This window comes from Neofelis nebulosa, chromosome 1, assembly GCF_028018385.1.
Source record: "Neofelis nebulosa isolate mNeoNeb1 chromosome 1, mNeoNeb1.pri, whole genome shotgun sequence".
NCBI classification, from domain to species: Eukaryota; Metazoa; Chordata; class Mammalia; order Carnivora; family Felidae; genus Neofelis; species Neofelis nebulosa.
In genome coordinates, this window is record NC_080782.1 from 230,510,758 (window position 1) to 230,534,476 (window position 23,719).

General features: G+C 38.5%; 1 long non-coding RNA gene across 1 annotated transcript in view; it reads left to right on the forward strand.

Annotated features, from left to right (window-relative positions):
* The first annotated feature begins 3,095 nt into the window (after positions 1–3,095).
* Positions 3,096–23,719, forward strand: part of LOC131487224 (uncharacterized) — a 70,615-nt gene continuing 49,991 nt past the window's right edge. Inside the window, exons 1-2 of the long non-coding RNA XR_009249668.1 lie at positions 3,096–3,302; positions 9,897–10,018. This is a non-coding gene — a long non-coding RNA (uncharacterized LOC131487224). The remainder of the gene's footprint in view (positions 3,303–9,896; positions 10,019–23,719) is intronic.

The window sequence follows — 23,719 nt, forward strand, 5'->3', positions numbered from 1 at the left end:
GGGGCTGGATCCAAGATGAAGAGAAACACAAAATGAAGAAAAGCACTTATTCTGAGGGGCAAGTCATTACCCAAACTATTGGTACCTTCAAGGACTCCCAAATCTACGTGTTCTTATCAGGGTCACCGAAGACCTTAGAAGAAATCTTTCAAAGCTTGAGTGAACCCACCTGCCTAGGTAGCCAATTGGTCTACCAAGTTGTGGTAGTGTTCCAAGATAACGAGAGAACAGCCAATTTGATTTCCCATCGGAATAAGGCTTGCTGGGCTGCAGATCACATTGGTGCACTGGTTTTTCTGTTAGTCTCCTGAAGGTCATTGTGAACTTAAATTAATTTTCTATTTCATTATCATTGCATGTTCCCGATATTTAGGCAGCAGAACTTTGTGATGGCTTCATGACTGGTTCTGCAAGGCTGATGGAAATCTCTGGTGATCTACTAGTATTTCTGGCACAGTTTGCCACATAACCATAACCATAACCCCTGTCCTGTACAGAGTTTCGATGCCACCCTACTTACACTGCCCTGCATCGTTGTCTGTCATAGTATCTGAATTCTTTGCCTATTCTTTTGGTGTGTGGAGGAGAATGAGAGTTGAGCTGAGATAAAGCATGTATTACAAAGACATAGGAGTTAGCATATAGCATTTCCTGAATGAGATTTCAGGACTTTTAAACTATTTCTTACCTTTTAAGTTGAAGGAGATGCCCTGATGTATAAGAGCATATTCTGACACTAACTTTTCTACATTACGGTACAAAAGGTACTAACAAAGAGCACTGCATCTGGAAAGAAAATGCATATTTATCTCGAAGAGAATGATGGCAACCACAATAAAAACATTAACAAAGACAGTGTCCAAAGGCTGCTGTAACACATTACCACAAACTTAGTGACTTAAAGCAACAGAGATTTGTTATCTGGAGGTCAGAATTTTGAGATAGGACTTACAGGGCTAAAATCAAGGTATCGGCAGAGCCTTGCTCCTTCTGGAGGCTCTGTGAGACAGTCCATTCCTCGCCTTCGCTGACTTTCAGAGGCAGCCCGTGTTCCTTTGCTCAAGGCCACGCCCCTCCACCCTGTGCTGCCATCTCACACCTTCTTCCCTGTCTCTACCCCTCCTGCTTCCCTTGCGATTACACTGGGCTCACCCAGATAATCCAAGGCAATCTCCCCATCTCAAGGTCTTAACTACATCTGCAAAGCCCATTTTGCCATGTCAGGCAACACATACAGGTTCTGTGGATTAGGGCAGGGATATCTGCAGCGGCTCATTATTTCTCCCTGTCACACATACTATTGCTTCTGGTGTTGAATAAAAGATTTATTTGAGTAGGTAAGAAATATGAGCCCATGCATGCTGAAAGACAGAATGGAGGTTAGTAGTACACCACGCAGTCATTTCACCCTGCTCCCCTCTCTTTGGCCCTCTTGTGTTGTCCATCTGCTACTGAACGTACATTAACATTACATTCATGCACTTGCTTGCATATTTTTCCTTCTTCCCTTATCTATGGGCAACACTTAGGCACTTACACCTGTGCTATGCATGTGTCTACACATGAACATACAAACTCGACAAAGACCTCATCACAGTGGCAAAAGTGAACTCCCTTCTGAGCCCTGTCCTGGTAGCATCTGTGGCAGTGGAGTGCTCATCCAGCTTGGGATTTCTCATCTCAGAAATTGTTGAGGTAGGAAATAGCTTTCCTGAATCCTCAGGATCTCTCTGAGAACATCATTAGATATAATTTTCTGACTACACTGTACTACAGAGAGCCTTCCATGTCTGGAATATCGACATCTTGTCTGCGTCCACCCTTTATGACATGGCTCCAGGCAGAATAGGAACTGGCTAAAATCTCAAATAATTCGTTTTTGATATAACAAAGTTTAAAACTCTGGTTACACTGATGCTACAAAAACCAAAAATCACGGGGCGCCTGGGTGGCGCAGTCGGTTAAGCGTCCGACTTCAGCCAGGTCACGATCTCGCAGTCCGTGAGTTCGAGCCCCGCGTCAGGCTCTGGGCTGATGGCTCGGAGCCTGGAGCCTGTTTCCGATTCTGTGTCTCCCTCTCTCTCTGCCCCTCCCCCATTCATGCTCTGTCTCTCTCTGTCCCAAAAATAAATAAAAAACGTTGAAAAAAAATTAAAAAAAAAAAAAAACCAAAAATCAACACACACACACATACATATATGTGAGAATGTTCTACTAACATAAGTAATAATTGTACATTTCAATAAGACTAAATGATTCAGAGGAATTATCAGGAAAGAGCTCAAATATGAATCTTGCTTGCTTATTTATTGATTTATAAATGTTTCTTTATTTTGAGAGAGAGAGAGAGCACATGCACCTGAGCAGAGGAGGGGTAGAGAGAGAGAAAGAGAGACAGATAGAGAGAGAGAGAATCCCAAATAGGCTCCACACTGTCAGCACAGAGCCTGATGTGGGGCTTGATGCCATGAACTGTGAGATCATGACCGGAGCCAAAATCAAGAGTCAGAGGCTTAACCGACTGAGCCACCCAGGCACCCTGAATCTTTAGTCTTTTAAAAAGTTCTTTATGTCTTTCCTTAAGGGAAAACTGGGTTTGCTTTTGCTAAGCAGCTTTTAATTTCCTTTTTATTTTAGGTTCTACGGGATGTATATAATTTACAGTTTTCAAGATGTTCACTGTTTATTCTACATGAAAGTGATATGGTGTTATCATACATTTTAATTGATGATATAGAGTTAATCAGTTTTTTGTTTCAGCAACCAATGTATTAATTTCTAAAGTGGTTCCTCGTTCATAACCATTGTTTTAGGCTATTAAAATGAAATTATTCTCGAAATTACTTTGCAAAAGGCTAAATATTAATTTTGCATTTTCTCAATCATGAGACTTCTTTGAAACGTTCATGGTACAGAGTAGTATGAAATGGTACACCAGGCGGTACTGTGACTTCTCCATTATTCAAGAGTCTTTCCTCAAGCAGAGACTTCAGGCAATTTGTGACTTTGTGATCAATTGCTTGTGGCTATTTTTTGGTTTTCCCACTTACAAAGCTACGAACACTGTTTTTGTTTGTTTGTTTTTTAGAATAATAATTTAGGCCGGCTCTTGAGGAGAAAATTGCAATAATAATCAGTGATTGCAACACGTTTTAGAAAAATGAGAGATTGAAAAATAGATTTACTGTGTTCACCAACAGATTCACTGAAACCTAAGAGACAGTCCTGGAGTGTGGTCTAGCGAAGAAGATGATTCACTCGCAGATAATTTAGAATGTTCCGTGGTTTTTGCTCTGATGGAGGTAAGAACTGAGTGGTAAGATACAGAGGCATGGAACTGCCTCATTTTGTTTGGGAAAGCTAAGGCAAGCTTCACAGTAATGGTGTTTGAAATGTCTTTGTGTTCTTGTGCTTTTCCAGATAGGGATATGACCAGGGGAGTGTACTATAGATTGGCCAGCCAGTCAGAGGGGAGAGATGGGAACTTTTTTCTCATATAGATCATAAAATTGCTATAGGCATGATGAAGAAGTGATACAGGACTTTAAATATATAGACATATCTTGACAGTCTTATTCTGCTAAAAGTGAAGCAGCTGATAAGCTCTTGCCTGGTTTTGCTGGCGGGTTCCTCATTTATAGGTAGTAATGAAAGAAAAATGTTAGTGAAATCGCTTGTCCAATTTGAAAAGTTTTCTGACTTTGCAGAAGAAATTTATCAGATGACTGCAGTTTTGCACAGTGATAAGCCATAGACTCAAGTGTCAGCTATGCTCATTCAAACCCCAGGTATACTATTTACCAGATGAATTACTTTGAACACGTTACTTCTTTGAGTCACACGATTTTTATTTGTGTAATGAAGAAAATGCTCATTCATATCACATAAAATTGCTGTCGGGTTTACACAAGATAGTGCTTATAACGTGCTTGGCACACAGTAGGCACTCAAGTATTTGTTGTTTTTATTATGATTAAAAATAACTTTAGAAAAGGGGCGCCTGGGTGGCTCAGTTGGGTAAGCAGCCAACTTTGGCTCAGGTCATGATCTCACAGTTCATGGGTTTGCGCCCTACGTCGGGGTCTGTGCTGATAGCTCAGAGCCTGGAGCCTGTCTCAGATTCTGTGTCTCCCTCTCTCTCTGCCCCTCCCCTGCTTGCCCTCTGTCTCTCTCTCTCTCTCTGTCTCTTTGTCTCTCTCTCTCTCAAAAATGAATAAACATTAAAAAAAACTTTTAAAAGAACTTTAGATAGGTATCAATGAACAAAGCCTGCATAGACCTGTCTTGCTATGCTGTATTACTCACGAACATTACTTTACTTTACAACCTACATGTCTGGCGTAAAAAGGCAGAACTGTCTTTGAGGAGTTGGAATCAATTATGTGTTAACAAGACCAACATGTATTTGGAATTTTTAACCCTTCTGCCATTAATTAATCTGGGAACTATGGTAATAAAATTTAAGATTTTTCTTCTTTTAAAACTAGCTGTGAATTGCATCTAAATTTACATTAAGTAGGCTATCAAAATCTTCTGCTTTTATTACAAAAGACTTGTGTAGTGGAGAGAGACAGTTTAAATGCATAAGGAATGAGGTAGAATAATGATTTGGTGCATATATTCTGATAATTACTACTTCCTTTCCCCAGGCTCCCCTGCGATAAATGTGCTGTCTTTTTAAACTTCATTAACAAGAGATTACAAATTTTAATGGGGTACAATAATTTTACCTTAATTTTAGAGCAATGCATTCCAGGTATCTGATGTTCCTGAGTTATTTTCCCTGAAATAACCTCATGATTCAGAAAAGTTCTTTAAGAATTGAAATACTATATAGTGTTAGTACCAAATGCATTAATAATTTAATTCTCATGTTAGAAATCATTAAGTCTTTAATAATGCAAGGGAAACAACAGACAATTGTGTTCTTCTACAAAAACCAAAATCTTTTGACCAACTTTAAAAATTTTAATAGGAATTTAGATTTTTGTAGCAGTATGTGTGGCTTAGTGGATAACACACTAAGAAAATCTGGGAGCCAGATCTAAGGGCCTAAACTGACTGGGCTATAATTCAAGAAAGCACTTGGACCATTTTAACATTTTATGAAAAATCACAGCAACAATGAATATGTTTCAATACTGAAAATGGCAGCTGTTCAATTCAGAGACCACCATGGACAAAATCCTGGCCTTTCATTCACTGGTCTGGCACCTAATCTTTGTAACATTGATTTTTTTTTTTTCTTTTCTGATTGTGTTTCATATCCAGTGATGTTTTTAAACCTCTGAATTTGAAGAATGATAATCTACTGAAGCAATTAAATACACAGATCCACAAGTTTACACAAAATCCATTTCCAAAGTTCAAGAAAGAGCTAAAAAAACTTTTCCAGAATGGTTTGCATTTAGAAGGAACTTCTAAGTGGGAAACAGAAATTTTCCCCCAAGAGAAATTGTCCTTTAAAACTGTCAAGAATAAACAAACAACAACAATTATTCTCTGGTTCTCGCTTCTCCAAACACTAATAGCTTTCCAGATTGGTCCTGTGGGATAGGAGAAGCCTCTGCGTTTTCTCTAAGTAAGAATTTTTGGATTTGACTCCATACTTGTAATTTTTTTTCCTGCCTCATCGTGTTATCAATTACACCCTAAGGCATTTTTCAGCTTCTGTTTAATTGATTTCCATACTGTTCTGTAGAGACTGTCACTGGTCATCAATTCCTTCAGCGTTTAATTAATTAATTAATTAATTTTTGAAAGGGGGGATGGGTAGGACAGGACAGCATCTTAATATGTTTCATTATGACTCCTTCATTCAGTATGACTTTCTATCCAGCTGATCCAATGGACTGGCTCAGAGAAAGGGCACAATTCAGATAATTAAAAAAAATAAAAATAAAAGAATTAGTAGATGCAGTCATTCCCTTCTCAGCTAATTTGTTGGCCCTTAGGGATTTTACCTGTGGAGAAATTATGTGGCAAATTGCTTTCGGACAATCCTGCTGGAGTCAGAAGCTCTTTGTTCTTCAAGGACTTCTCTCCCACCCAGCCCGATTAGCCCCTTGTCTCCTGTGACTTCAAGGTCATCTGCCCTCTGAAACCATTTCCTGCCCATGCCAGGAGATAAAATAAGGAGGGAGCTCCAGTACAATTTATTGGAAAGGGCAAGAGATTTTCAGTTAGGTAAGTTGGAATTTCCTTGATTTACAGATGGTTAAAATGAGTTGAGGAGGAAAAATGTTTTTCTATCTTCTTAGTTTTGTACCTGAGGACTGAAAATTAAATAAGAAAAGACAGATCAATAGGGGAAAAGGAACACACTTTTTATAATTTTTTCATGCACAGGAGTTACAGAAAAGAAATGAAAGTCAAAGCAATGGTTAGACTTAGGTGCTTATATACCCCTTTAACAAAAAGAAGAAGGTTTGGGCTTCAAGGGACAATAAATTGTGGGGAAGATACCAGGAAATATATGGGAGAGCTAATGGCAGTTAAGAATTATTTTTGTGAGGTCCATTTATGCAAGCTCATCTTGGTGTCAACTCTCCATCTTCAATGACAAGAGTTGCTCCTCTCTACCTGGAATGGGGGTGAAGGGAATGAAGTGAGGGGGAGAGAAAGGCCCCTCCCTCAAAGGGAAATTTATGCCTTGATTTTAGACAGACAAAGGGAGGGCAGAGAACTCTTCCTATATCTATTAATTCTCAATTGCTTTATGCCAAAGTGGCACATGTGGATTGGCACATTCTGATCCCTTTCATGAGGATAATTATAGGTGACTCGTCAATAACTGTCAAATTCCTTTGGATTTACCTTTCATCTTCCCTGTTCTATTCATACCCCCTCCCCACATCTTTTCACTCTTGGCCCAGAGAACTTTTTCACAAGGTCTTTGTATATGTCCCTCATTTCTATTACCTGATTTCCTAGATAGAATCTTTCCTTTCTTACCCTCCTTGTATCCATAAGTAGACTTAACTTTCTCTTTCTTATCTGGCTTTGGTGACCTTGATGTATGATCAGATCATTCCTGACCAACTGGACTCCTAGGCCTAACTCCAGCGCCAGCTCTTTTCTCCAATGGTCATTCAATGTATATTACAAAGTCAAGGTCTCAGGGATGCATCTTGTCAAGGCATCTTCATCTATGATGATATTATCACCTGCTGAGAACTTCTCGGTGAATACAAATTAACAAGAAAGAAATCTCTTCTGTATTTTATTCTTCATGCTGAGATACTTTTGAAAACTACGTGACATATAATGTCATCAGTTTTATCAACCGTATTGGCTTTCTCTTTCTATCAAATAACTTTCAACTCATGGAGTAATGTTAGCTCCCTCTTACTTCTTTCATAATTAGTTATGATTAAGTCATCTCAAACATTTCTTACTTTAGCCATTTCTTTACTGTCCCAGACCATCCCTACCTCACCTCATATCTGAATAGTGCTTTCAGTATCTATCCCTTTAGATTCTATACTCTTTCCTTTTCCAGTCTGCCAAATTGATCTAAATATACTATTTTTGCATTATGCTATTCTCCTGAAATACTTCCAACGTCTCTTTATGGTCTAAGAGATGAAACCAAAGTTGTTATTTTGGAATTTCAAATATTTTGCAGAGCACCTGGGTGGCTCAGTCAATTAAGCGTCCAACTATTGATTTTGGCTAAGGTCATGATCTCACATTCATGGGATCAAGCCCTGTATTGGGCTTTGCTGAGCATGGAGGCTGCTTGAGATTCTCTCTCTCTTTCTCTCTCTCTCTCTCTCTCTCTCTCTCTCTCTCTCTCTCTCTGCCTGTCTCCTCCACTCACGTGTTCTCTCTCTCTTTCAAATAAATAAAAAATATATAAATAAAATATTTTTCAACCTAGATCCTTCTTCTGTCTACTTCTATCCTTATCATATCCTATACCTTTGAAAGAATTCTTTAACAAGGACTGATCAGGCTTTTTTAATCACAGTTCATAAAAAACCTACATGGCACCCAGCCCTTGCAACTCAGACATTCCTGCCACTTCATTTCCATTCTTTCCTCAAACCTTAAATCAAGCATTTGCTGACCATACCTCCTGGTTGGTCTGGAACATGCACAATTTTGCCTGTGACCTCATTATATTTAGAATAAGTTCCCTCTTTGTCCTTCAAAAGTGTCCTGTTTTGGAAGAGAAATGATGGTCACTCTACTTATGAATCTTTCCTTTTATATCCCAAACTACAGTGATTATTTCCCTCTAGAATCCATTGAGACTTTTCTGGCTAAAGCACATAGTATTGCCCATAATAAAATGTGCCTACTGTATACAAGGTGCCTTAATATGTTATCTTTACTTTAATCTATAATCTATTAAATCTATCTTTTAGATAAGAAAAAAAAACTACAAAGAGTGGTTTTAAATAAGTTACCAGAGGCAGTTGTAGAGGCAGTTGTAGATAGAAGACCTTTGATTTACACTTTGAGCCATTTGTCTTCAGGGCTTGTGCCTGGTTCCTGAAGTCCAGGCCAGAGGTTTCACGAAGGACAGGGCCTATCCTTTATTGTGTAGAATTTATGGAGAGTTTCTTGCTTGAAGGAGGATTTAATCTATGTTTGGTTTTGGGTAAACCTCCGTATTTATAATCCAAAAGAAATCCTTTGAGGGCACTCATTTCCTATACTAAGTTTGAAGGCTGCTTCAGAGTGAACCCTTTCTTCCTACAATTTTTTTTTTGCTTATTTATTTATTCTGAAAGTGAGAGAGAGAGAGAGAGAGAGAGAGAGCACGTGGGAGGAGCAGAGAGAAAATCCCAAGCAGGCTCCGCATTATCAGCACAGAGCCCGATGTGGGGTTTGAACCCACGAACCGTGAGATCATGACCTGAGCCAAAACCAAGAGTCGGATGCTTAACCCACTGAGCCACCCAGGCACCCCAACCCTTTCTTTCTAAAATGATGTATATTGGGTAGCTCACTTACTTCTTCCCAAGTCAAATCTGGGGACAAGCACAGGCCTTGTCTTTCATGAAGCCTCAGGCCGGGGCTTCAGGGAACTTGGCTGGAACTGCAAATACGTTCCTCCAGTTTGAAGGCTGCATCTTTTGCTTCACCTGTGGCAACCCCCAGTTGAATCGCATGGTGGTAGTGGCGGTGGAGTCAGCACTTGAAGTGCCATTCAATTATCGGGATTTTTTTTTTAAGTTTATTTGTTTGTTTTGAGAGAGACAGAGAGAGAGGGAGAGAACCTCAAGCAGGCTCCACACTATCATCGTGGAGCTAGTACGGGGCTCCGTCTCACCAACCTTGAGCTCATGATCTGAACTGAAACCAAGAGTTGAACACTTAACTTACTGAGCCACCTAGGCACCCTAGGAATTTTTTTTTTTAAATAAAACAAAGCCATCTATACACTCATCAGAAATTACTTATTTTAGAGTTTGCTGAGGAATACAACCATATTAATTAAAGTACTTACGCATTGTGTAAGCCCACCTTAAAAAACTTTGCTGAAAAATGCTTGCAGAAAGCAATTGTCTTATACAAACCACACAGAAGTTGAAGTAATCCTCTTGTTCTCTTCAAATGGAGGTGGACAAGGCTATTAACTTTCTGTTGTCCTTATGTCCCTTCACCTATCCTTTTAAAATTTTTATTAGGCGCTTTAATGTGTGGGTTGAAATCAATAGAGGACAAGCTATTAAAAATTATTGGCCGGCTGTGGCTCCTCACTAAATATTAAAGCAGCTTGGCAAATTAGCACATACCTCTAGGCATTAAGCCTGGGAGAAATAATGATCTAGGCAAATAGACAGTATAATCCAAATAGAAAATATGGCCAGCATGCTGCTTTGGGGTTTCCTTTGGCTGTTGTTGTTCACCGTTAACATTATTCTCTTTTTTGCTTTTATTAGTGTGAGGAGATGAGATGGGGAGCATTAACTATTGGAAGGATCCATTTTAAGGGCATATTATATCAGGATCTAGATAGATATCAGAGCATCTTGGGAGAAATAGGAAACAGGTGCAGAAACAGGTGAGTGGAATACTGCTTATTACTGCTCTGGATTAAGCACCTGTGAGAAATGGGCAATTTTTCTGGGTGCTGTGTGCCTTGTATTCTAGGAGGACAGATAGACAACCTGTTAATGCAAACAATACAAGGAAGATTGTCAACTGAGAAGCTTAGGGCAGAGGTAGGGCTGTGCAGGCAAAAAAGTTATTTTCCCAAGTGAATGAAGAGAAAAGCAAGAGTGAGGCTGATTCTGTAGGTATATACTAGAACCTGGAAGATTCAGGAGGAAGAATTAGTTCTGAGATAGGGATGGGGTCATCAAGAAGATTAGGATAAGATGGGAAATACCCAGAAGTCAGAAGAATTGGTTTTGAATCAAAATTCCTTCATATATCATTTTTGTTCTTTGTAAATTTCAATATGCAACAAGTTAGTGTCTCAAATCTTATTGCTAAATGGGCAAAAGAAATAAACAATCCCACAATGCACCCCTGTATTTTTCTCAGTATGAAAAGTCAAGAAGTAATGGTATCTTTTGGGTGCCCACGTGTAAGATGAAGAATTTATGGTCAGTTATTCTGTCTCCACCCTAGCAATGACCCAGTCTTTGCTAACCTAATCTGGACATTGAACCTAAGATTACATTTTGCACCCTGTATTTTACTCAGAAAAGATTTTTAATGTTTACATTTTGCCTTATAACTACTGACCATATTTACAAAAGTCATCGAGACTAAACTCTGTTTAACTCATTTATAGCCTATAGGATACTCCCCCATTTGGAGATTATTAATGTTTTTTGGTCAAATGAATTATATCAGAAAGTTTTTCTTAGGAAGTTATATGACAGGGACTATTTGTTTTTGCACATGAACAATTTGACTGAACATAAGATTCTTGGTCATGACATTTTCCTCTCAGTGGTTTCACACGTATTGCTCTGTTATCATCTAGCATTTCATATGGCCAATGAGAGCTTTGAGCCCCTAATTTTTTACCATTTGTGTACTTTTGTTGACATGTATCATGCTTCTGTCTCATCTCTTAAGCACAAACATTCCTATACAGGACAGATATTTTTCCTATAGTATAAATAATGAAGGATGGGTGTAAGGCACTGGGAATAAACCAGAGTTCCAGAAAAGTAGAGAAACCATACCATATGAAGGAAGAACTGATGGAGAATGTAGGTCACCCATAAGAATCAGGTACAAGAAGACCCAACATTATGCTGCACAATGATAAACTAGCCAAATGTCCCAAGAGGAAAGCTGAGCACCCTGAATAGTTCTCTGAGCATCCAGAGATAAGTCCTCTGGATCATTTTATTGATTACAATGAAAAAATAATGATACCCAATGAGAAATAATGATACCCAATAAAGCAATCACAAAACTGAGGCCAGATATCCTATGCCGAAAAGAGAAGGACATTTAGGTAGAAAGGGGGAAGTTCTAGGAATGGAGTTGGAAGTGGAAAAGTGGCGGGAGCAAAAAAAAAAAAAAAGTGTATTTCTGTCGGTACATCTGTCAGATGCTCTACCTTGTCATCAAGTCTCTGCCAGATCAGTCCAGAAGCAAGAGCTCTTGAGTGGAAGCTGTTCAGTTGTGTTGATTAGTTACTAGAGAAGAGGGAGAACCACATATGGGTTACCTTAAAAGTGCCCTCTCTGGTAGATTCAGAGGCCTTTTAAATAGTAAACTTTGTGGGTCCTCATTTCTAGCCAAAGCACCGTTTGGAGATAGGTCAATATCTTATGATATTTTTTATCCTTTTATTTAAAATATAGCATAATATATCTAAATACATCATTAATTGGCAAATTCTTTCAGTCTGCCAACTTACTTTTTTAAAATTTCAACCGAGAAACATTTTCTTCAGTTATGTCACTGGTTATTAGTTCTGTTGATTTATTCTTTCTTCCTTGATTTTCACATTTACCACATTCTCTTTTTGTTCATTTATTTGCCTCTTCCCCTGCTTTATGTGAGAGCATGTTGAATTTTAATTCTAGTATCTAATTTCAATTTTATTAGAATCTTTTCTTATCTCAACATGTTCCCAGTGTTTCTCACCCTTATCTTTTTATATTATATTATTTTCCTTTATGGATTTCTGTTCCTTTTTCATGGAATATGCTATTTTTGCACTGAAGATACAAAATGGTTTCCCAAATTAGATGTTTTTCCTTAATACATTATTTTCAGAAACATATCATCCCGCTGAGTCTTCTAGTCTTTTACAGACTGTTAATCAGGATAGGATAAGTTAACTTATAATAGCAAACTAGCAAAAGATAGGATAAGTTAACTCGTAATAGCAAATTTTTTTTTTTTGCCTCTCAACAAAATTTACTTCTAATTTCAATGGTTTAATTTGTAAATCTAATACAAAGCTTACTGCGGATAGGATGTTTCTCCAAGGTTCTCATCCTCCATGGGGATACTCAGCAATCCAGGCTTTTTTGATCTACTTTTGCTGCACTGTCTTGGTGTTCAGCATTCACAGCCTCTGATCTCTCCAAGGAGGGGGAAGTATAGTCAAAAGGGAACACTGACCTCCTTTCCTGCCACTTCCGCTCACAGCCCCATTGGCCAGAACCAGTCACATGACCCTGTCTGACTGGAAAAGTGTGCTCAGGGAGAAGAGGGGGAAGAGCTGAGTGTCGGGGATCACAAATAATGCTTACCACAGCTATAACAAGAAGAAGACTGGTCAAATAAGTTTAGAAAACACCGTGTTGACCAAAATTCTATAGGTCTCCTCATGCTATGAATTCTCTGTGCTTTTATTCCACTGACATTATTGTGAATGATCAAAATAGAGATATTGCGGGCCATCCTTCTTTCCTATACTTACATGTACTCATGCAGGGACCACAGCACTGTAGAGCATACTTGGGAGATGCTCTTCTTTCTCTGTAAGAACCAGGTGTTCCCTGCACTGTATCCAGGATTCAGGGAACTTTGAGTGGGCAAAACTTTCCCCTAAAGATATTCCTCTCTGTTTAGGCATATCTTAGGTTAAACGAGCACGGCATAATGCCCAAAGTTATGGTTTCTGCTTATACATGACAGGTGTGAAATAGGTGGGCACTGTACTTCAGAGTGAAGTACAGGAAATTTTCTTCAAAACCCTAGCCTATTCTTTTTATGTTTTTCATGACTTAGTTGTATCTATTTCAGTTCAGATATCCCAATTTCTGATTTATTCTTTTCTTCCCTACTAAAACCTGGAGGAATTGGACTTCAACTCATTCATACTGATTTATAACTTTGACCAGGTGCAATTTTCAAGAAGAGCCTCAGGCTTCCAGAATATGGATGGTGTGGAGAGGAGAATGGACAGTAGTGCAGATAACTGCACAAAAGGGAGCATGTATTTTCCTTGAAATGTAAGCCACCCGAGGACTGAATTGTGTCTTCCCAAAAGTCATATGTTGAAGCCCTAGCCCTCAAAGTGACTATATTTGGAGATGGGACTTTAGGAGGTAATTAAGGTTAAATAAGGCCATTAGGGGAAGTAGGTCTAACCCAATCGAGTTGATGGCCTTATAAGTTGATGGCCTCTCTCTCTCCTCCTTCTTTTCCTCTTTCTCTTAGCTTGTGCTTAGAGGAAAGACCATGTGAGGGCTGCAATGAAAAGGCAGTTATCTGCAAGCCAGGTAGAGAACTCCCACCAGAATCCAAACCCTGCTGGACCTTCATGTTTGACCTCCAGCTTCCAGAACTATGAAAAATAAATTTCTATTGTCTAAGCCCCTAGTCTGTGGCATTTTGTGATGCTAGCCCAAGCAGACTAATACAGAGGTCAAACCTATTTTAGCCTCTCCCCAAGGCTTGGAAATTCGGTCCTGTGGCATTGTCAGAGGTGACATCCTTCAGCTACTCAGGACTGGATTATTTGTGCTTTGGTAACCCTGGCCTCATCCAAGTTCAGCTGTAGGATGGAGCCCACATTATTGAAGCTCAGGTCTACTCTGATCCATTTGCCTGCACAAGGAGGTGGCCACCATTCCCACCATTTCAAGGGCAAGGGTTAGAGATAATGGTGCTGGATCTGGTGCTGGGGCCATAGGTGGACAGAACTCACAAGTAAACTGTGCCCTAAGGTCATGGTGAATAAATTTAACTTGTAATAGAGCACGTGAGGTTTTCAGGGTGTCTGCATGGCCGAGCTTACCCTTTATCAGGGAGCTTGTTAATACTGATTATAGATGTTGAAGGTGTTTAAAAGTTAGAAGAGAAAACTGATAAAAGTTTTATTTGCTTATATTAAAAAATACCAAGAACAGTCATTTATACAGTTAGTTAGCATTTATGCCTTTTTGCCGTGTAGCAAAATATTATGCATCTCATCAAATTGGTGTCAAATTAACTGTGTAAGCTGCCATTGAATAAACTTCACACTTAAAGTCTCATGGTTCACAATTTAAAAACTTGGAGTGAACATTGACGTGTATCATTCAATTTGTCAGTGACTTGCAGTGTTTTGTCTTCTAAGTTTTGCATTTACAGCATTTGCTTGTCTTCCCAGATACACCAGAAGCAAATGAAAGAAAAGTTACATCCTTCTTTTGTATTTCCACTGAATACCTAGTAGATTCTCGTAAATATACATTGAATAAATAACATGTATAACAAAAATCAACTTTATTATTTGTACTTAATTTATTTTACAAATAATATTTTAAAATCCATCTTTAAATGTTAAAATATAAAAAAATAGAAATATTTGTGGAATCAGAGCATCAAAAGGAACTTTGGGTGCTATGCAATCTAGACCCTAGATTCTGGATTGAATGGTAAGCCAATCAGTTGGTTAAGATGAAAGGTAAATAATTTAGAAATATTGTGGTCAGCTCTCCTAATGTTTTACCATAACAATAGATTTCCAATTCTCAACGAGATCACTCTCCATGGGCTTTGAATAGTACCCCATTAAATATCTTTTTTATGCCTCTCAAATTCTTTTGGAATGAATCACTACATCCTGATGCTTTCAGGCAACTTTGTTTATGGCTCACTTATAGCCATTATGTCTTGTCTTTAACATCTCTTTATAAGATAGCAAACATCTTGTCAAAATTTGAATTCCTTAAGGACAAAGTTTGCAATTGCCTCTGTACAGATCTGCTGATTTCTGGAAATTTACTCTTGTAGTCAGTATCTTGGCATATGCAAGATCATCACGGGGTTTTAAATCTGGTGACTAGTATCTCTTCATTGTTATATCTTTAATCTGAAAACAGAAGTGAGTTATGAAATAGAATTAAATTTATTTTTTTACAAGTATACGTATAATTTTTGTTAAATGGGTTTTACTTGGAGATATACATGCTTATGAGATATACATGTGATATATATAACATATATGAAAATCATGGACTTCATATCTATAAAATTTTAGACTTGTAATATCTTATTTTTCATATATCTTACCTTCTTTGGCCATTTTTATATGTGTCAAGCCTCTTCTGTCCATTTTCGTCTATTTTTTCATATTTAAATTGTAAGTTTTAGTTTCATTTTAGATATTCTACTTCTTGTACCCTCCTTGTACAGTCTCCTGCCCACAGATATCTTTGGTGGCTGTTCCTATTATTGACATCAAAGTTCAAAGGTCATCTCAGCAGAAACAGTCTCCATCACTCATCCCTAAGGAAAAACCAGAGCAAATAAAAACAAAGTGGCAAACAAAAAGTCATCATTTTATTGCAGTCATTGTATCACATAGCCCTATGTTATTTTCCTTATCCATTAAAATATGAGATGACCTTATTAATATCTTTGTTTCTTTGTTTATTCTCGATGACCCCCCACTAAAATGCAAAATTCCATGTGAAACAGGTCCTTGTCTTTCTGGTTTCAAGGAAGAAGCTCAGAGCCTAGAGTAGGTCCTGCCTGTGTTAACACTGTAAGCCTGGAATAAGTGTTGTTAAATGAAAGGAGTATAAAATCATGTTCCTGAATGTCAATGAATCTAAGGGAGATGTTTGAATTTATGGTGAGGAATGGGCTATCACACATGATAAACCAACCAAAGACCAGCACCAGCCTCCACTGAAGTCCTATGAAAGTGAATGAATGCCTGAGGGCTTCTGCGGGTGGTAACCGCTCTCATTTGAGGATAGGCCTATCCTCCTTCAGCTTAAAGCTCTAAACACAATCTCTCCCCCATAGCTCATTTCTTCTATAATCCTTTTTGACGGAATCCCTTGCCTCATTCCAGCTACATTTCTTTCATGGCTGGGCTGACTGCCAATGGCCCAGATAAAGGCAGAAACTTGAGTGGAATATTTTGTTCTGGGTTGACTTTGACCTTGTAGCTGCTCGAACTTCTGGGAGAACAACAGTCTGTGCTGGATGTGGAGGTGGAGAGGTGTTTCCACATCTTAATAGCATCTCTGAGAGGGAGCAGGGGAGACACTTAAACAGCCTGGGAAGGAATCGGTCTTCTTGGAATCCCGAGAATGATAGAGCTTCTCCAATTGTGCACTCTCTCTTCAGCTGTTCAGAGAGGCACAATTTTATTACTCATGCTTGTATTTCTTTTCCAGTTAGGACTGACTTTGAGGATGTTCTGAGTGATAATGACAGAAAGATCATTCTGCTCAACCTTTCACTTAGGCATCTCCCTGGCATAAAGCGGTGGTCACAAGCAGCTAATTCCTCTGACTTTGGCAATGCTGAAATAAAGGCTATTTGAAGTCATCCAGTTGGAAAAATAACACTAAGGCTCTAGAAGAGAGTACAGAAGAAGTAGAAATGGTGGAACTCTAGGACTGTAATTACTGCAAGTGGTCAGGTCAGTTTAAGAAAGGGTCTGTCTTGGATCCCTGTCCTAGGCACCCCTGCACGGGCTTGGAGGAGGCAAGTAGGGGGGAGGGGAGGACAAGACAGCAGAAGGCATAAAAACTTGGTTGCTGATGCATGAATAAAATCTTCAATGTTGAAGATTTATCTGGTGATTCAGCCTCTATTCATCTTTATGATATGTTAGTACCAAAGGTTTTAAAGGAAAGGTACTATGCACATTAAAGATTCTATTTAGCAGGGGCTACAGAAGACCCAACCATCTCTCTCTTAGCACGTCCCCCCGCCCCCCTGCCCCAGGAATAACCATTTCATGATTTCAGGCTTTCCTATGGTCTGTTTTGTACATTTACAGTTTGGCCAAGCCTTCTGACATTCTCAGGGTACTATTCTGTGGGGGATAAAAAGCTAATTTGAGTTTTCTGCTATTCAACTTTTTTTTTTTTTCCTTATAAAATCATCTTGTATCTTCCCTCCTCACAAAATTCTGGCAATCCAGATATTGTTGAGATCCTTTATAGAGAACTGACCTTTCCAGGTTGTTAAACTCTTTCAGCTCCTGGAAAAATAGATTACTTTAGATGAGGTCTAAAGGGCTGATGGAAGTCTTAAACTTACTACAATTCCCACAAGTAATGATTGTTATAGAAGCCTTTCACTGGCATCGTTGTTCAAATGAATAACTGAGGGTGAGGGGAGAATAGACTCATTGGGTTGTTTGCCCTCATGCATATGAATTCATAAAACCAAAGACCTGAAGGGGCAAACATTATGAAATCAAAACCTCCATTCCCCCAGCCTCCAGGGAAGAGTTCATTCAAATATCTCAAGATAGAAAGTCGACTGTACTTCACAATCTCCATAAGAAACTCTGACACTTCCTGTAATAATACATCCCAGTGTCATACCAATCCTTACAGACAGGTGATTTGTCATGGAATCTAACTTGAATAATTCCAAAACTAGGCTAAAAATATTATTGTCTGTTTTTCTCGCTTGTGTATCCCCAGTTTCTTGAGAATGATTGGCATCTGGTAGGCACTGACTAAATATCTTTTGAATAAATAAATGGATAACTGAAAAACTAAATAAAAATTAAGCTACACAGTAGAGAAGACGCCGTGATTGTACAAGTTACCAAGTATGATTGAGAACATATTCTGTGTTTAGTGCTATTTAGACACTGTATGGAATTTGAAGATGTAAAATGTAAGAGTCCGTTAACCCCAGGTGTTGACTATTTCTCACAGTCAAATAGGGGTACATCTACTTTCGCAAGTAAACACAATTCAAGGCAGATTACAAATGATACTCTCACTGTAATCCACAGTATAATGAGGTAGCATGAAGGAAGATATGTGTTTGTACTAGGATATATAAAGATGGCCTTCAGGTAAAGATCATGAACACTTTGGCATTCCTGGTAGGATTGACGTTGAAGGCCCCGCCCACAATAGGGGCATATAGGCAGGAAAAATACATGATTGGATCCAGAACCATAGACTGTCTGGTGTGTCTTAGGGTCATGTGTGTCTGCTGGTGGTAGTGATAGAGGTGGCAAGAGCAGGTGAGAATGAACTGGAAAGTTTTGCTCGGGCCCCAGAGAGTTCAGAGTAGAAAAAGATCATTCATGTCACATACCACCACATGTAGGCACCATGAAATCTGGAATGTGTGTCCATTTTATCTACAATTCTACCTGGGGCCCCTGGAATAATGCCTGGAAATAGTGGGTGCTGGATAAATATTTGCTGAGTGAACATAAAATACTATTGCTCTATGGATGGCAATCATAAATCGTGCCTTTGTGAACTGTTCAACTCTTATTTTCTCTGTCAAAGAGACAAAATTCAACCTGAGAGAAGTAGAATAATTATGAATAAAGGACATTTAAGGTCAAGACAGTAAAATAACATCTAACCCCTTGAAACAATTTCAGTATTTTTGACTGTTTAAAAATGATGTATTTGGGTATTCAAATTAATTTCAGATATAATTTCACAATTATTATCAATAATTTTTGAGAACTCATGGAGAACAATAAAGGTGACAGGAAAATGTATTGGCTTATATTGGCCTAATTCTTAAAAGCAAATTCTACCAAGGAACATACAAAATTTTGGTTCCTGGCTAAATTATTATTATTATTATTATTATTATTATTATTAAGCAGATTATTATTATTAAGCAGTTTTGGTGTTTTTTTTGTTTTTTTGTTTTTTGGGTTTTTTTGTTTTGTTTTTTTTTTGTATGTGTTTGGGGTTGTTTATTGCAGTAGTTAGCCCGTGCCATTCTTAGCTGGAAGGTGGTTGGAGAAGAAGCTATGGATGAAGGACGGGTCACAGATCTAAGTGAGTTTTAGCTGTGCACTTTCAGAGCAACGTAGCAGCAGTAAAATCAGCCTTGTGTATAGTCATTGGAAATGAGGTAGGTCTTCTAGTCTAGTGGCAATTAATCAATCAGTAAGACAGTAATCAAGTTGTAAATGGCCTAGATTCTGCAAACATGGACCGTGGCTGTGAAAAAAAGGATAATCACTAGTTGGAAATTACCACTGAAATCGTAATCTGACAAATGCATACGTACTTAGTACCAACAAACAGAAGTTATAGTCAGACTAATTTAAATTAGTTCCCAACATAGTTTCAAATGTGCAACCAAGGCTTGGCCACTCACAAAAGTCCTACATTACAGGGTTATTTTCAGGTACAAATAAGTGAATTCTTGGAAAGTGCTGAGACGAATGCCTGTTACAGAGTGAGGACTCAATTACTAGTCGTAGTACAATAAAAATTAAACATCTTTTAAATAAAACCTTCATAAAAATTCCACTTGTCATGAGAAAATGATAAACATCTTACTTTTCATTAATTAAAAAATGGGAATAAGCAGCGGTGAGAAGATTTGTTGATTTCTATAATTCATTCATATATTTAGGCAATGAACACTTATTGTCACCTTCTATCTGCTAATATTTCCCTAGATACTGGGACAGGAAGACAATTAAGAATATATTTATTCTTAAGAAGCTCAATCTAGTGCAGGCTCTCATAGTAGCATGTGTAAGCCTTAAAAAACTTTATTGCACATATCAGATTCATTATTATCTCTGTTAGATTGTAAGCTCCTTGACAGCCAACCTATTTTCATCTTTTTATTTCCATCTTTACATCTTTGACAACTAGAACCTACCACCTAATACACAATATATGAATGGTGACTTCTGATCACATCAAAATAGACTCCAGTTATAAATACCTTGAAATGCAGAATACAATATAACAAACATTCTTTTACATGCAAAGCTGAGCTTACAAGGCAGAAATGAAATCCTCCAGCTGCCAAGATCAGAGATGGATTAGAAAACTAGAGCCATAAGCTCAGGCATTGATGCTGTAGCTACTGTGGGAGACAGTGCCGGTCTCAGCAATGAAGGACTTGGGCTTTAATGCCAAGAAGAGCAGGGGTGAACTACCAAAGAATGGACTTCATAAAGAAGAAAATTGAGGGGCGCCTTGGTGGCTCAGTCGGTTAAGTGTCCGACTTCAGCTCAGGTCATGATTTCACAGTACGTGAGTTCAAGCCCCATGTCAGGCTCTGTGCTGACAGCTAAAAGCCTGGAGCCTGCTTCCAATCCTCTCTCTCTCTCTCTCTCTCTCTCTCTCGCTCTCGCTCTCGCTCTCTGCCCCTCCCCCACTCATGCTCTGTCTCTCTTTGTCTCTCAAATATGAATAAACATTTAAAAAAAAAAGAAGAGAAAAATTGAATCCAGAGGAATGACTGCTAGTTAGGAACCAAAGATGAGCCAAGAAGTTGTTATAAATAAGTATTGGTTGTATAAATTATTATCTATAATGTTTAATCTGGGGGAGAAAAGAAACAAGGTGACTTAAGATATCAATACAAATAGTATGTAAGATGGAGCAAAAGATGTGTGCTGGAGGAAGAGAGAGAGAATGGTCAAATTTAGACTTTTTTAGGCCAAGTATACAAACTAAAAATTTAAATGTAATCGTCAATAAATAGATTTTATAAATTCTAAGCCAGGAGGGAATAAAAAAGGAAGAAAATATATTTGATAAAAGTCAGAAAAGAAGGTAAGGGAACAAGAAACATGGTAAATTGAAAGCACTAAATAAGGTAGTAGAACTAATCCCAATTACAGCTTTTAAATAAAATAAATTTACAATGAGAAAATAGAGATTTTGAGATTGGATTTCAAAAATGTAGGATATCCTATTTAAAGAGACATAACAAAAGGTCTCAGAAATTCTGGAATAAATGTAGAAAAATATAATACGAGGCAAATAGCAAATCAAAAGGAAGTTGATATATCTATATTAATATCAGAAAAAAACACATACATTAAGCATTATCTTAAATGTATGTAATATATTATGAGGTCAATTATAGGGCTTATCTAAGTTACATTTGGAATATAAGTTTTTATTCCAATGATGAGGAATTACCATTTTTCAGAGCAAAGATCTTAGATTCATGATTCCATCTGGGCATGAATTATGATCAAATATGCTAATATTAATAACAACAGCTAGCAGAAAATAACAATGATAGCATTATCTGCCAGCCACTTTATAAGTGTATTTTATAATTTCAAGTTTAAACAATCATCTGAAATATTTACTCTCACTAAACTCCCATTTTAAAGAAAAACTGAGGTTTAGGGAAATTAAGAGCTTTTTCTCAGTGACATGAGCCACCCTGAAGTCAAATCTAAGCCTGAGGCATCTTGCTTTTATCCTGGATGCTATGTGACCTTGGTTGGCACAGAAACGTCTTGATAGATAGGTGAAGAGCCTTGGAGACAGATGAGGACAGCACGAAGTGGAAGTGAAGATCCCACGCACCGGGTGCTGTGACTAGATGTCCACCAGTGAGTCATCCCAACAATGTAAGAAGACCTGAGAGACAAGGACCTTGCACTTTTAGAGTTCCTCATTTTGGATGGGGGACTCAGAATGCTGGAGTCCCAGAGGCCATGGATGGCTCCTAGGATGGAAATCTTGAGCGCCGGCAGTAAAGTCATTTTGTTCTGAGACATCCTACCACCCCTAGGGCCACCGCCAAGAATTGTCCCCTGTGTGAAGGCAGTTGGACAAGGGATCTATTTCCTGGGCATAAGGCTTCATAATCCCCAGGAGGAAGGGATTCCTTTTTTGATCTCACACAGAGACTGAATGGGCCAGGGGCATTTCCAGCTGTCCCTTTTAACCCTGTGAGCCCAAGTACCAGAGACATATCTGAATCCTAGTTTTTTCCCACACATACACTTCTTTAGGGATCTATAAAGTCTGTTTTGGAGACTTGTCTCTGCAGCATGCCTAGAAAAGTCTGCTTCAGTTATAATATCTTAAAAAGGAATGTCTTCTGATTGGCATAAACCCATTCAGGCCATTCCAGTCTTCCCAGTGCAAGTGTCCAGTATGCTTGAAATGATGGCTGTCTCAGACAGCAGTGAGTGCCACTGAAAGCAACCTTACCACCCATCATTCCACAGGCGAGGGATGTTTAAATGCCTCATGCATCTGGCCTCTTCTCCTGACCCCATTTTCCAGGCCGGAATCCAGTATGAGCCACACCATTGACACTTGAAAGCCCTTTTAGCATTTCAACTTCTAACTTGAAGGTTATGTGGTTTCCCACTGAGCCCAAGTTCAGCACTTGTCTCTCTTGTTCCACCACATACAGTCCAATGCTTGTTTTACTTATATGTACAGCAGAACCCTGGTTTGTGAGCATAATTTGTTCCAGAAACATGCTTTTAATCCAAAGCACTTGTATCTCAAAGTGAATTTCCCCAAAGGAAATAATGGAAACTCAGATGATTCGTTCCACAACCCAAACATATTCATATAAAAATGACTACAATACTGTAATATAATACCAAATAATAAATAAAATACAAAATATAAAGAAAAATAAACAAATTAACATGCACTTACCTTTGAAAACCTTTGTGGCTGGTGTGAGGGAGATAAGAGAGAGGAGGCTTATTGCGTAGGACGACTTTCACTGTCACTAACAGAATCATTGCTATCTGTTGGCTCAATGGAATCTTTTTGTTCATGGGGGCCATTGTATATGCTCGCATGGATGTTAACTACAGTACAGTCTTAACAAGCTCCTCAAATACTGTATTAATGTCACTGGCAATAAGGCAGCAGAGGAAAGGGTCTATATCTGCAGGCAGCCTGATCTAGAATGAAGTAAAACATTCCCAAGCTAACTCTTGTATGGAAAAGCAAAGGACTGTCCATCGGTGCTTTGAAGTGACAAAAACTACACTAGTGCCAGTTGTGGGCACCTTCCAACGTTCTGAATAATCACAGATTTCTGCCAAACACTGAAGCCTGAGACCAAAAATCCAAGTATAGGGGATGACATCTCACAATCCCCCAGTAAGAGAGAGAGAGAGAGAGACAAAGAAAGAAAGAGAGAGAAGAACCATTGGCTCAGTTGTGATCATGTGACATTTGGAATCATGTACTACTCATATTGCAAGACATCACTTGTATATCAAGTTAAAATTTATTAGAAATGTTTACTCATCTTGTGAACACTTGCAGAAGAAGTTACTGGCAATCCAATGTTTTACCATATTTGCCTTCATAATTTATCTGACTTGGGAGGTTAGAGAGGATAATGTCATTCACTAATTCAACAACCATATGCCTGGCCCTCTTCTGGATTCTGAGGATCCCATGGCAAACCTAGCAGTCAAGTTTGCACTGAGCTTGCCTGTAAGTTACATGCAAATGCATGCTATGAGGTGCTGATAAATGCTAAGTAGGAAAATAAAGTAAGGCAAGGCAGATTAGGGAGAATTCGGGTGGGGGATGTTATTTTACATTGAGTATTCAGGGAAGGTCTTCCTAATATTTGGCAG